The sequence below is a fragment of the Grampus griseus genome (assembly GCF_964374135.1).
Source record: "Grampus griseus genome assembly, chromosome: 10".
In the NCBI taxonomy this organism is placed as follows: Eukaryota; Metazoa; Chordata; class Mammalia; order Artiodactyla; family Delphinidae; genus Grampus; species Grampus griseus.
Window position 1 is genome coordinate 59,348,788 of NC_139004.1, and position 12,060 is coordinate 59,360,847.

A 12,060-nucleotide genomic window follows, 5' to 3' on the forward strand; every position below is an offset into this window, starting at 1 on the left:
AGCCACAGCCCTGGATGCTCTCTGGCTCTGGCCAACCCTGGCACACCAAGCAAAAGGCTTCTTTCAGGCAGAGGGAACAAACGAGGCTTAAGCAAAGTGAGAGTGGATGGCCCTGAGAGATGAAAGCGCCTCTGTCTTATCGATTCTGCTTGGGGAGCCTTTGGGAAGGAGAGATTTTTCTTCGCAGAGGAGTGAGAAATTCTGCAACCTGGTCAAATTTTCAGCAAAAGAGGTACCAGGAAAAGAAGCAGGAAATAGTACCCAAGGAGGCAGGCTGTTTTGCATTTGAGCTGAGAGGGACCTCCTGCCTCTCGCCTGGGGCCCTTGGCCCAGGTCCGGTGCCTCACTCTTCTCCTCAACTGTGATCAAGATGCCAGCCCCTAGGCTGTCAAAGAGTACTGACCAAGCTGCTCAAGGCTAATGCAGTTTGCTGCTGACAGAATACATGTGTGCATGATTTCCTTCCCCTCCAGCATGGGATTTTTGAGGTTCAGAACCTGAGCAAAAACTCCAAGAGCTGTGTGACACTGAGGGGATGGTGTCACTCCTCTGGGCCTCAGCCACCCCATCTGAACAAAGAAGAGACTGAATGAGCAACAAAAAGCCAGTGGCCTTGCAGATATAAGCCATGCCAGGAACCCCAAGTGCAGGCAGGTGGAGCTGCAGGAGGGCTTCTGTGTGATAGTCAGCCCTTCCCCCACTGCCCCAGTGCTATTAGCATGAACCCTCTGCCACCCACGTGTAGGCAACTTCTGGCAGGAGAGCCAAGTGATACTGTGCAGACAGAGCTGTCCTTTGTGAACACAGATCACCTGTTTCCCAAGGGCTAAAGGAGGAGCTTCCTCCAGGACAAACTCAGAGGCTGTCAGGAGAAAACCAGAACAGAGCTTCGGGGTTGGCGGCCCAACAGGTGACAAGGAGAAGCCCGTGCTGGGTGACCCCCCTCCATGGTCAGCCAGGTGCCTGCGCTTTCAAGGTTTATGTTTGGGGGGTAGAGGCAGCCAATGTATCTGGGGGACTGGCTTACTGTCACAGTTCAGCAATTCTGAACAAACAGGTCCCAGTGCAGCAAAAGTTTTCAAAAAGGGACAAATTGTTCTCCAGGATCGTATCAGCCCTCTATTGCTATTGTGACAAACTGCCACAAATTTAGTGGCTTGAAATAGTCATTTTTCAAGTCACAGTCCTATAGGTTAGCAGTCTGACACAAGCCTCGCCGGGAGCCAGCGGAGGCGTCAGCAGGGCTGCGCTCCTTCCTGGAGCTCCGGGGAAAAATCCGTATCCAGGTTTATTCAGGTTGTTGGCAGAAATCAGTTACTTGTGGTTACAGGACTGAAGACCATACTTCCACGCTGGCTGTTAGCCGGGGGCTGGTCTTTGTTCCTAGAGGCTGCCCGTGTTCCTTCTCCTCCTTTCCTCCTTTCCATGGGCTCCTAGAGGCCTCTCTCCAGTCCCTGCATGCGACCCCTACATCTCAGAGCCAGCAAAGGCATGTCGAATCCTTCACACACTCTATCTTCTCCTTCTGCTGCATCTTTCTAGTCTCCTCTTCTGTCCTTTTCTGTTTTTAAGGGCTCAAGTGATCACACTTCAGATAATCCAGGACAATCTCCCTATCTTAAAGTCATGTGACCAATAGCCTTAATTCAACCTGCAAAGTCCCCTCATAGCAGTACCTAGATCATTACTTGACTGACGGACCAGGCGACAGGAGCCTTGAGAGAACAACTTCAGAATTTTGCCGCCCACAAGGGCCTTCGGTTCTAAAGGCACGGTATGCCTTAGAAGCCCCCACTAGCCCCAAGCCTAGTGAGAAGGCAGACGAGGGTCAGCCCACAGCCTCCCAGGCCCTTTCAGCCCCAGAGCAAGATGACTCAGATCCAACGATGGGTACCACACAGGACTGGGTTTAGTCCCAGCCCAGCCACCCCCTACTGACTGCAGTCCCGGGTCAGGTTCCAAGACGTCCCATCTATAAAATGTGGGTACGACCAACGGTTGACAAGCTGCCGGAAGAAGCAGACACAATGAAAGGAAATGGGCTGCCAGGCCTAGGACGGCAGGCCTGAGACCGAATCAGAAGTCTGGAGACCCGCCTTAGGGATCACAAGCATTTAGCACCTGGACGTGCAATGGAGGCGCTTTTTCACCACATTGTTTCTATCTTAGGAATAATCACATGAGGCCAAGGAACTTGCAGGCTGTGGATAGTCCTAAAGGAAAAGAGCCATTTGAAATCAGGGTGAGCACCCCAGAACCTTGATACCTGCTTGAGGCCGACACGCTCGCAAAGGATCTTGACTAAGGCATGACTAGCACCCGGGTTCCCCCCTCTCTGGCCAGGGCTATTTGCTTTGATGCTATCTTACAGCTACTTCTCTGAGCAAATGGCTGCCTGCTGACATGGTGATAAGACGAACATGTGCTTTTTGAAAGTGCAGAGAGCCCCAGCACTCCTTGCAAAATGAGCTACAGGTCTGGCACTGGGCTTGTTCATTTACATGCATGATCTCGTTTAAGGATCACAACCTATGAAGTAATATCCGTATCTGCTTTTTACAGGAGAGAAAACAGGCTCAGAGAGATTAAATTACTCACCCAGGATGTGAACCTAGATTTGAATGGCTCCAAAGATGTTGCTGTATTACAGTTCTGAGTGTATTGTGCTTATGTGCTAAAGTTGTTCGAAGTCCAGTGGAGAATCAGATATTTCATGGGGTCCTCGACCAATGATCATTCTCCTGCATCTAGCCACTGTCTCTCAAAACAATGCTCTTGCCATAACAGAGGCAAAGGAACTCAAAGCGAAGACCCCACTGAGACCACTCAAGCCTGTATAAGAAATATGCACATCCCGAATTCAAAAAGAGGCATGTACCAAAATGTTCACTGCAGCTCTATTTACGATAGCCCGGAGATGGAAACAACCTAAGTGCCCATCATCGGATGAATGGATAAAGAAGATGTGGCACATATATACAATGGAATATTACTCAGCCATAAAAAGAAACGAAATTGAGCTATTTGTAATGAGATGGATAGACCTAGAGTCTGTCATACAGAGTGAAGTAAGTCAGAAAGAGAAAGACAAATACCGTATGCTAACACATATATATGGAATTTAAGAAAACAAAATGTCATGAAAAACCTAGGGATAAGACAGGAATAAAGACACAGACCTATTGGAGAACGGACCTGAGGATATGAGGAGGGGGGAAGGGTGAGCTGTGACAAAGAGAGAGAGAGGCATGGACATATATACACTACCAAACGTAAGGTAGATAGCTAGTGGGAAGCAGCCGCATAGCACAGGGAGATCAGCTCGGTGCTTTGTGACCTCCTAGAGGGGTGGGATAGGGAGGGTGGGAGGGAGGAAGATGCAAGAGGGAAGAGATATGGGAACATATGCATATGTATAACTGATTCACTTTGTTATAAAGCAGAAACTAACACACCATTGTAAAGCAATTATACCCCAATAAAGATGTTAAAAAGAAATATGCACACCCCAAACAGCCCAAAGATGGGGGTCTGACCTCCAGGGCCATGTAGGGCTGGCGGACAGCTGATGGGCGACTGTGCAGGTCTTCTCCTCTCCTACTTCTGCATCATATCACTCCCCACTTCATCTGACTTTTCTGGCCAACGGGACAAGGGGCTAAGGAGTAGAAAAGATCATGTAAGAGTTGAACAGCTGGAGGAGGAGGAGATGAGTTGCAGTTTTGCAGCAACGGTGTCAGGAAAGAGCAGGACCGCCAAGAAGCAGCCACTGGCCCTACAGGACAATGCTGCTCTCTGTGGGCTTTCACACGCGTAACGCCATTTGTCCCGTAAAATAAATCTATGCCATAGCTTGGTAGAACCGTTCTCATTCTGTGAGGTGGGGAAAGATAAAGCGACTTGCTCAAAGTTTTCTCTCAGATAATGGCAGAAGCATCTCAGATAATGACGGGAAGCATTTCTTATTTACTCAAAAATGTCAACTACTGCTATACCATGCTGCAAAAGGACGGAGCATCTTGGGAGAGGGCATGTGTGACCACCCACAGAATGAGGAAGAATACTCGGAGGAGCTGATATCAGCAACTACAGCCAGAAAGTCGGAGCCACGTGAGGTAACCAAAGGCACAGGAAAGGAGATGCCATATGGTCTCCAGGACGGCAATCAGGGCTCTCTGTGAAGTCCTATGAGCACGCCTGAGGGTTCCTAAAAAAGGAGAGGCCAGGACAGCTGGAGACTAAGGCAGATACTGTCAAGGTTTCCACTAGGATGACTGAAGGGAAGAACTTGAGCACGGAATGGGGGCTGCACGGGTGTGCCCGTCACATATGCCCAACACCTGCGCCTGTCACTTGTGTCTGTCACGTCTGCCTGACCCGGACACCTGACAGGTGTGCCCGTCACGTGCGCGGTGCCCATCACGTGCACCCGTCATGTGCCCCTGACCCGGGCACCGGACAGGTGCGTCAGTGCTCCCATCACGTGCGCCCAAGACGAGTGCGGTGCCCTCACATGTGTCTTTCCTCCCTTGCTCTCTCTCTCTCCCAGGCTCTCATGCCCAGGCACACACAAGCACCCACAGACACCAACATACACGTGTGAAGTAAATGCCACTCTTAAGGCCATACTGTTCTCTAGCTCTGAAGGTGAATCCCTCCGATTTTTTTTTTTTTAATCAAGAATCACTCAAAGAAAATTTCCATCACTCAAGTCAAGTGGAGAAAAATGCCTCCGACCCAGCTTAGTCCCATAACTCAGCCTTCTCTTTCTAAACTGTGCTGAGGACAGAAGCAAACCCACCAATACAAGGCACTGCCCCCTGCAGATGCCTACGAAGTAAGGACAAAGCCATTTCATCGGTCAGGTCTCACTGAATGAAAAGTGTCATGTGACCAAATTCCCCGGTTGCCAAAAATAATTCTGCTACAACCCAGAGCACTGAAGTGCCCAGCCACGCTGCCTTCTGTAAGCCCAGTGCCCTCTCCCAGAATAAGGAAGAAGGGAGAATAAAAAGGCAGTGCGCTCTGGCAGCCTTACGTAACAGTCCCTGTCTCTCCGGCTGGCAGCAGCAGATTTATAATGTGCCATAAATAGCTCCCTCTCCGGGGAAAGGAGACCACGCTGTGAGGCTGAGCTGCAGAGCCTCACCGACAGCCTGCCTCTCCTCTTCCATCCCCAACGGAACCTTCATGCGTCTTGCAGCACAAAGCGAGTTCAGTGAGAGCAGCTGGCCCGAGCCCAGCGCAGACCTAAGAGACCTGAGTCACCTAAGAGACCCTAAAAGCTGAACAAGACATTCAGGGAGCACCGTGTAGCACAAGCCAGTGTAGGAGCCGTAACTACAGCACGGTCCTCTGCAGACAAGCCTCCCCAGTATACCAGGCCGACAGAGCCGCTCTGTGCTCCCAAACCAAGTCGGGACAAACAGCAGCCTCTGGACGTTTCATTCTGCCAGCCGGAGAGCGTAAGCCACCCTGGCAGGTGGCAGGCAGGCTGGAGGCGGTTCTCGGTGGGGCATCACGGCCCGTATGCTCCCTGCCCCAATTCGAACCCCCATCAGAAAATCCCGATCTGCACCAGAGTCCTCTCCACATTCCCAGGTCCAGGGAGGAACCCTAGAGGCTGGCCAAAGCCAGGCAGGGTGTAGCAGGAGTGGGAAGCTCATCCCAAATCCCTGTGGGGTGGCTTGGTGGAAATCTCTGTGATTCCAGGCTGGAAAGCGGTTGCTCTGAAGAGGAAAACTTGCCCTGAGAAGACTCAGATGTTTTAAATGAGGAAGCCCTGCAGCCCACACTGCACGTGCTGTCACTTCGAAGGGGCGTGGGGTGCAAGAAACGGGGAGAGAGAGAGTCGGGATCCACGGGGAAGGCAAGTACGTGAGACCTGTTAGTGATAAAACCTCACCCAGTCAGAAGAGTGGCTGCGGAGCTGTCACGCTCAAGGATAAAGGTAATATAATAACCAGACTGAGGAAGAGGCCTGGGAATGCGGGGCAAGGGTGAGAGAGGAAGAGAGGGAAAGAGAACAGTTCTCTGTACGGGACCCCTTCTTGGGTCCCGGCTTTTACTGCACTCACTCCCCGAGTGGAGTCTGGCTTTAAAAAAAATCATAATGACTCCAACAAGGAAAAGAACACGAATGCTTCCCGGTTATTGCAGTGACCGTGAGCCCGGCCAGGCCCGGGTACATTACCCCAGGGAATGCTGACCTAAAACTCAGGGCAGCCTGCAGGCCTGCGTCATGGCCCTCCTCCAGTTGCTGATGGGGAAACTGGGGCTGGAGGCAACGCCCCACAGTCCCAAGAACCTAGAGGCGGGGCCGGTGTTGAACCCAAATGTGTTTAATGCCTCAGCACATGGCAAACGCGCCAATAAATGCGTAACGACAACGTCAACTTAGTTCATGGTATTGTTCTCTTACCACTTATGTAGATCTAAAATTTTCAAAGCCAGTTGGGACATAAAAAGGAGCGATCCTACAAGAAAAAGAAAATTTTAAGATTATAAGAGAATGTCGATTTCAAGACAAATGCTTTCAAAGAAACCATGAAGATTATTTTACACTGAAAAATGTTAACCTCCCCAATAAAAATACTCATGTAGGAATCATTATGAGAGAAAATTCAATAATAGTTTTCAGGAGAGAAATCACAAGTAATCAGAGAAATGAAAATGAAAACAAGCATGAGATACTCTCTTGTTATCTATCCCACATGCACACCTTTTCCCCCTAGTTATAACCTGTGCCTCTGACCATGTGGGTAAGGAGGTCACTCACATCCGGGAGTACGCATCAAAAGCAGTTCCACTTGGGGCTTCCTGGTGGCTCAGTGCTTAAGAATCCACCTGCCAATGCAGGGGACACGGGTTCGAGCCCTGGTCCGGGAAGATCCCACATGCCACGGAGCAACTAGGCCCACGTACCACAATTACTGAGCCTGTGCTCTAGAGCCGGCAAGCCACAACTACTGAAGCCCACGCGCCTAGAGCCCGTGCTCCACAACAAGAGAAGCCACCGCAATGAGAAAGAAGCCTGTGCACCACAAGGAAGAGTAGCCCCTGCTCGCTGCAACTAGAGAAAAGCCAGAGCCCAGCAACGAAGACCCAACGCAGCCATAAATAAATAAATTTATTTTAAAGAAAAGAAAAGAAAAAAATAGCAGTTCCACTTCTACAATTATTTCCTAAGGAAAAGTCATAACGGTGCACAGAGACTGAACTTTCCTCTTCCAGCACTGCGTCACAGTGAAACACTGGAAGATAAAAAATGTCTAATAATATGGATTTCAATGAAATAAAACATGGTCCATCCATATAACAGGTCTGTACATGTTCCATTCCTAATGATGCTGCAGAGAAACCCACGGAAGCCAAGAAAAGGTACTCGGGATAGCCTGAGTGGGAAAAAGGCAGCTCACCAAACAGGGTATAGAATATAGTGTCTCTGTTTCAGTAAAAATGAGACACATACAAATATAATTGAAGAGTATCTCCAGTAGAATTTCATCTCCGCAGGCATCCTCTTCCCATCCACAGAACTACACCCAATAACCCTGTTACCCCTCCTTATTAGGTCCTTGGCTGTCCTCCAGCACGACAATCGAGCCCTCACCTCTCCACGCTTCAGCACCGCTGCACCGTCCTACCAGCCCACACGTGTAAACAGCCTGGATATGAGCACATTTCCTCACCATGGCCACAGAGGTACAAATGCCATTTCCTAAAGCACATCCACTACAAGTTCAACCCCTCTGGGGACAGAAAGACACCGTCACCATTAGTCACTATGGGATGTTGGGCAGGTCAGTTTAACTTCTACAAGCCTCAGTTTTCTCATCTATAAGATGGGAAATAATAATAGTACCTAATGATGCAGGGCTCTCACAGGGATTAAAGGAGATAACACACTAAAGTCAAATGTCCTCTAAGCCCTTAGTAAATGCTCAATAAAGCACACCTCTGCTCAGACCTCTGAGAAAACTCCCCAGAAGCGGGGGTTAACCTTCTGGGGAAATGGACGCCCTATTTCAACAGGCACTTTCCTACAATCAGACTTTATAAAAAGTTCAAGCACACATAATTTAAATTCCATGCCTCCTATAGTATTGGCAGAAACTGAGTAAAATAAAAACTTACTCCTGTCTGTTTTGTTCACTGTTGTGTCCCCAGTGCCTGGAACATAGTAAAAGTCCAGTGTAGAACGAATTAAATGATTCACACTTTATGCTCAAACCTACTGAACACAACCAACCCAACTGTTCTATCTTAATCACAACTACACGATAGGCTAGTCACCACGATAACTGTGGTGACATAAAGTACAATGGATTTCCACTGAGTCATCTGTCATATTAGGAAATGAGAAGGAAATGTGGGATCTTCCCGGACCAGGGCTCGAACCCGTGTCCCCTGCATTGGCAGGCGGATTCTCAACTACTGCGCCACCAGGGAAGTCCTTAAATTGTGTTTTGAAGAAAGCTTCATTTCCATTTCCATATGAGCTTCTCAGTGTGCACTGAACCTACAGTGAAATCATAGCCTTGTGTTTTTTAAAACAGATTCCGCAGCTATGGAAACAAGTTGTCACTGTATACTGACTTCACTGTAGGATCAAGTGAGAAGAAACATCTCAGCTTGGACACAGCTACTTAGCTACAAACATTGTTCTTTTCAATAAAAGTGCTTAACCGTAATCAATAAAGCCCTTAAGTTCCTAATTCTCTAGACAAACTGTAGCACATAAAAGTTCCTTCAGCCAACAATTCATACTTCAGGCACATGTGTAGTAAAAAAAAGTGTCCCATTCCTGATTTTATTAATTCTAAATAATCCCCCGAGAGGCAAGTGGGTTCCACTTGGTCCACATTCAAAGTCAGATTCTAGACTTAAACCAGCCTGACGGCAAAGAACAAATTCTCTATAAAGCACTAATGCAGGCATCTGGAAATTACCAGAAAGGAATGGGAAATCTTAGCTCAATTTTTATCATCCACTTTCAGTAAGTAATCCAAAACAGACCTTGGAATTACTCATGAAGTAGCACAAATAATTAGGAATGTGTGGTACTGACAGCAGAAGCCTGAAGTCTCTATATAAGAATATCCCAGGAAGCAGTGAGGTCAGAGATCAGAGCCACCAATGGGCTGAAGGAAGCACGTTTTTCCCCCAGAAAAAGGCACTCCATTAGTCTTTCTGACTGAAATTAACAGGGCCGTTACTAGGAAACTCGTCAAAACAGCCATGCAAACATTGAGTGAGCACTGACAGCTGGGCCTTCAGTCACAGAGCTTCCTGGGATGGCTGGATCTCACTAGGGTGAGGGATTATGGTTAGTACAATGCATAAAGGCAACAGCAAGACAGGAAGTGAAAGGAGGAAACACACCAGCTAGGAACTGGATGGCGGGGAGCCGGGGGGGAAGGGGGCAGGGAGGACTGAGTCATCCCCAAGCAGAAGAGGGCTGGTGCCTCACTAGTCCCCACCAGACACCACCCCCAAGGGTGCCAACTGCGGGAGGCCCCACAGAGGCACCCCATCTGACCGTTGATGACCTTGCTCAGAGGGACCAATACCCACATGCAGCTCTATTTAGCAAGCCAAGCTATCTCTTTGTCTCTCCATCATATTTCCAGAACAGAGCAAGCAGCGTCTCTGCACAGCCTTGGTGGGTCTGACACACCTCACAGCTCCTCTTCACAACTTAAAGTTGAACAGCAGACCCAGCTAAGACAGCTTGCTCATAGCTTTAAAACACCACCACCCACGTGGCCTCAGGGGAACTGATGGGGTCACATTTTTACAACTGTGTTATGCTTTGCCTACACTGTGTTTTTAATTTTTGGACTAACTGCCAAGTTTTAAAAATCATAAGTTTTCACACACAAAAGTCTGGATTGCTCAGCCCCTCTTGATAAATGTGGAGATCCGGCTACTTGAGGCTCACATTCGTGAGATTTTGCTGACAAGTAACACTTGGTCAGGACCTAGAAAGCAGCTGCCCTCCAATGTGCCAAAGTCCCCACCACTCCCTAGTACCTGGTACCCAGTTGATCTCATCCCTTTGTGTTATCCACCTGGCCTCTGTTAGCATGTTCTATAGGAAAAAAAGGGGGCAACATTCTGGAATAGCTTTGCTTCCACTAATACAGAATGATTCCAATCTTGGCAGATCTCCTTTTATATGTCAATGTCATTTGCAAAATTCCAGTTAAAAAGAATCTCCGGAAAGGGGATTGGTTTTAGGTAGAGTTCTGATTAGTTTATTGTTTATACTTACAATTGTGACATATAACCCAACATAAAGATTTTTTAAGAAATCCTTAAACTTCACATCATGAGAATTTTCTCCAACAAATTCTACCGTTCAATTTACAATCAGAATCTTACAGGAGATCTATTAGACCTTCAAAGACTAGATCATCCCAATTATACTTAAATTGTTCCAGAGCAAAGGAAATGAAAAAGAAATCCATTTCTTTTTATGAAGCACATATAACACTGACACCTAGGTACTTCCCTGGTGGTACAGTGATAAAGAATCCGCTTTCCAATGCAGGTTGGGTTCGATCCCTAGGACCCCACATGCCGCAGGGCAACTAAGCCTGCGCGCCTCAACTAGAGCCCGCGTGCCGCAAACTACAGAGCCCACGTGTCCTGGAGCCTGTACGCCACAACTAGAGAAGAGAAAACCCACATGCCACAACTAGAGAGAAGCCCGTGCACCACAACGAAGAGCCAGCAGGCCGCAATGAAAGATCCCACATGCCACAATGAAGAGCCTGCATGCCGCAACTAAGACCCGAGCCAAAAATAAATAAAATAAAAATAAATAAATAGGGACTTCGCTGGTGGCGCAGTGGTTAAGAATCCGCCTGCCACTGCAGGGGACGTGGGTTCGGGCCCTGGTCTGGGAAGATCCCACATGCCGCGGAGCAACGAAGTCCGTGCGCCACAACTACTGAGCTTGCACTCTAGAGCCCGCAAGCCACAACGACTGAGCCCGCATGCCACAACTACTGAAGCCTGTGCGCCTAGAGCCCGTGTTCCACAGCAAGAGAAGCCACTGCAATGAGAAGCCCGCGCACCGCAACGAAGAGTAGCCCCCACTCGCCGCAACTAGAGAAAGGCCGCACACAGCAATGAAGACCCAACGCAGCCAAAAATAAGTGAACAAAAATAAAATTTATAAAAATAAATAATAAATCTTAAAAAAAAAAACACTGACACCTAAACCAGATAAATACAGCACAAAAAAATGTAAACTAGAGACTAACCTCACTCATGAATAGCAACACCTTACTCCACGAGGAAATGCCAGCAGCATTCTCAATAAGGTTGGCGACAAAGTTATATCTATACTACTCTAATATCTCCACAACTATGTAACAATGTGCACAATAATCAACAGCCTTCATCAGTAACCAGTTAGAAGATGCAATGGAAGATAAAACGCCAAATACGACAACAAAATATAATACTCAGAAGTAAATTGAACAAGATATATGTAAAACACAGGAAAACATTTTTAAAAATCCAAGTTATTCATTATGACACAAATTAATTGTAAGAGTAAAATACTGGAAGCAACCTCAATGTTTACATATAGGAGTTTATACCAAACAATGGAATACTACGCCGCAGTAAACAGAAGAATATATCAGGAAGATCTCCGTAAACTGATTCTAGAACAGTCTCTGGAATATACTGCTAAGTGAAAAAGAAAAGATTACTACTTTCTCTACAAGGAAAAAGGGAAATAAAATATTCACACATAAGTAGCTATTTATTTTTACAAAAAGAAATAAGGAATAAACTAACAATGGAAAATGGATTACCTTTGGGGGTGGGTAGGAAAAGGGTGAAAGATTAAGAAGGTCATGAGCCACCTTTGGGTAGAGCTTTTCCTACACTTTGGACTTTGGATCATGTTAATGTTTTACATAATCTAAAAATTTAGTTAAGCCAATGAAGATGGAGACTCTAACACTGAATATAAACAGAAAGAAATGGACATAACCAGAGAGCAAACGGTAACAACCTTGGCAACCTTAGCACTCAGAA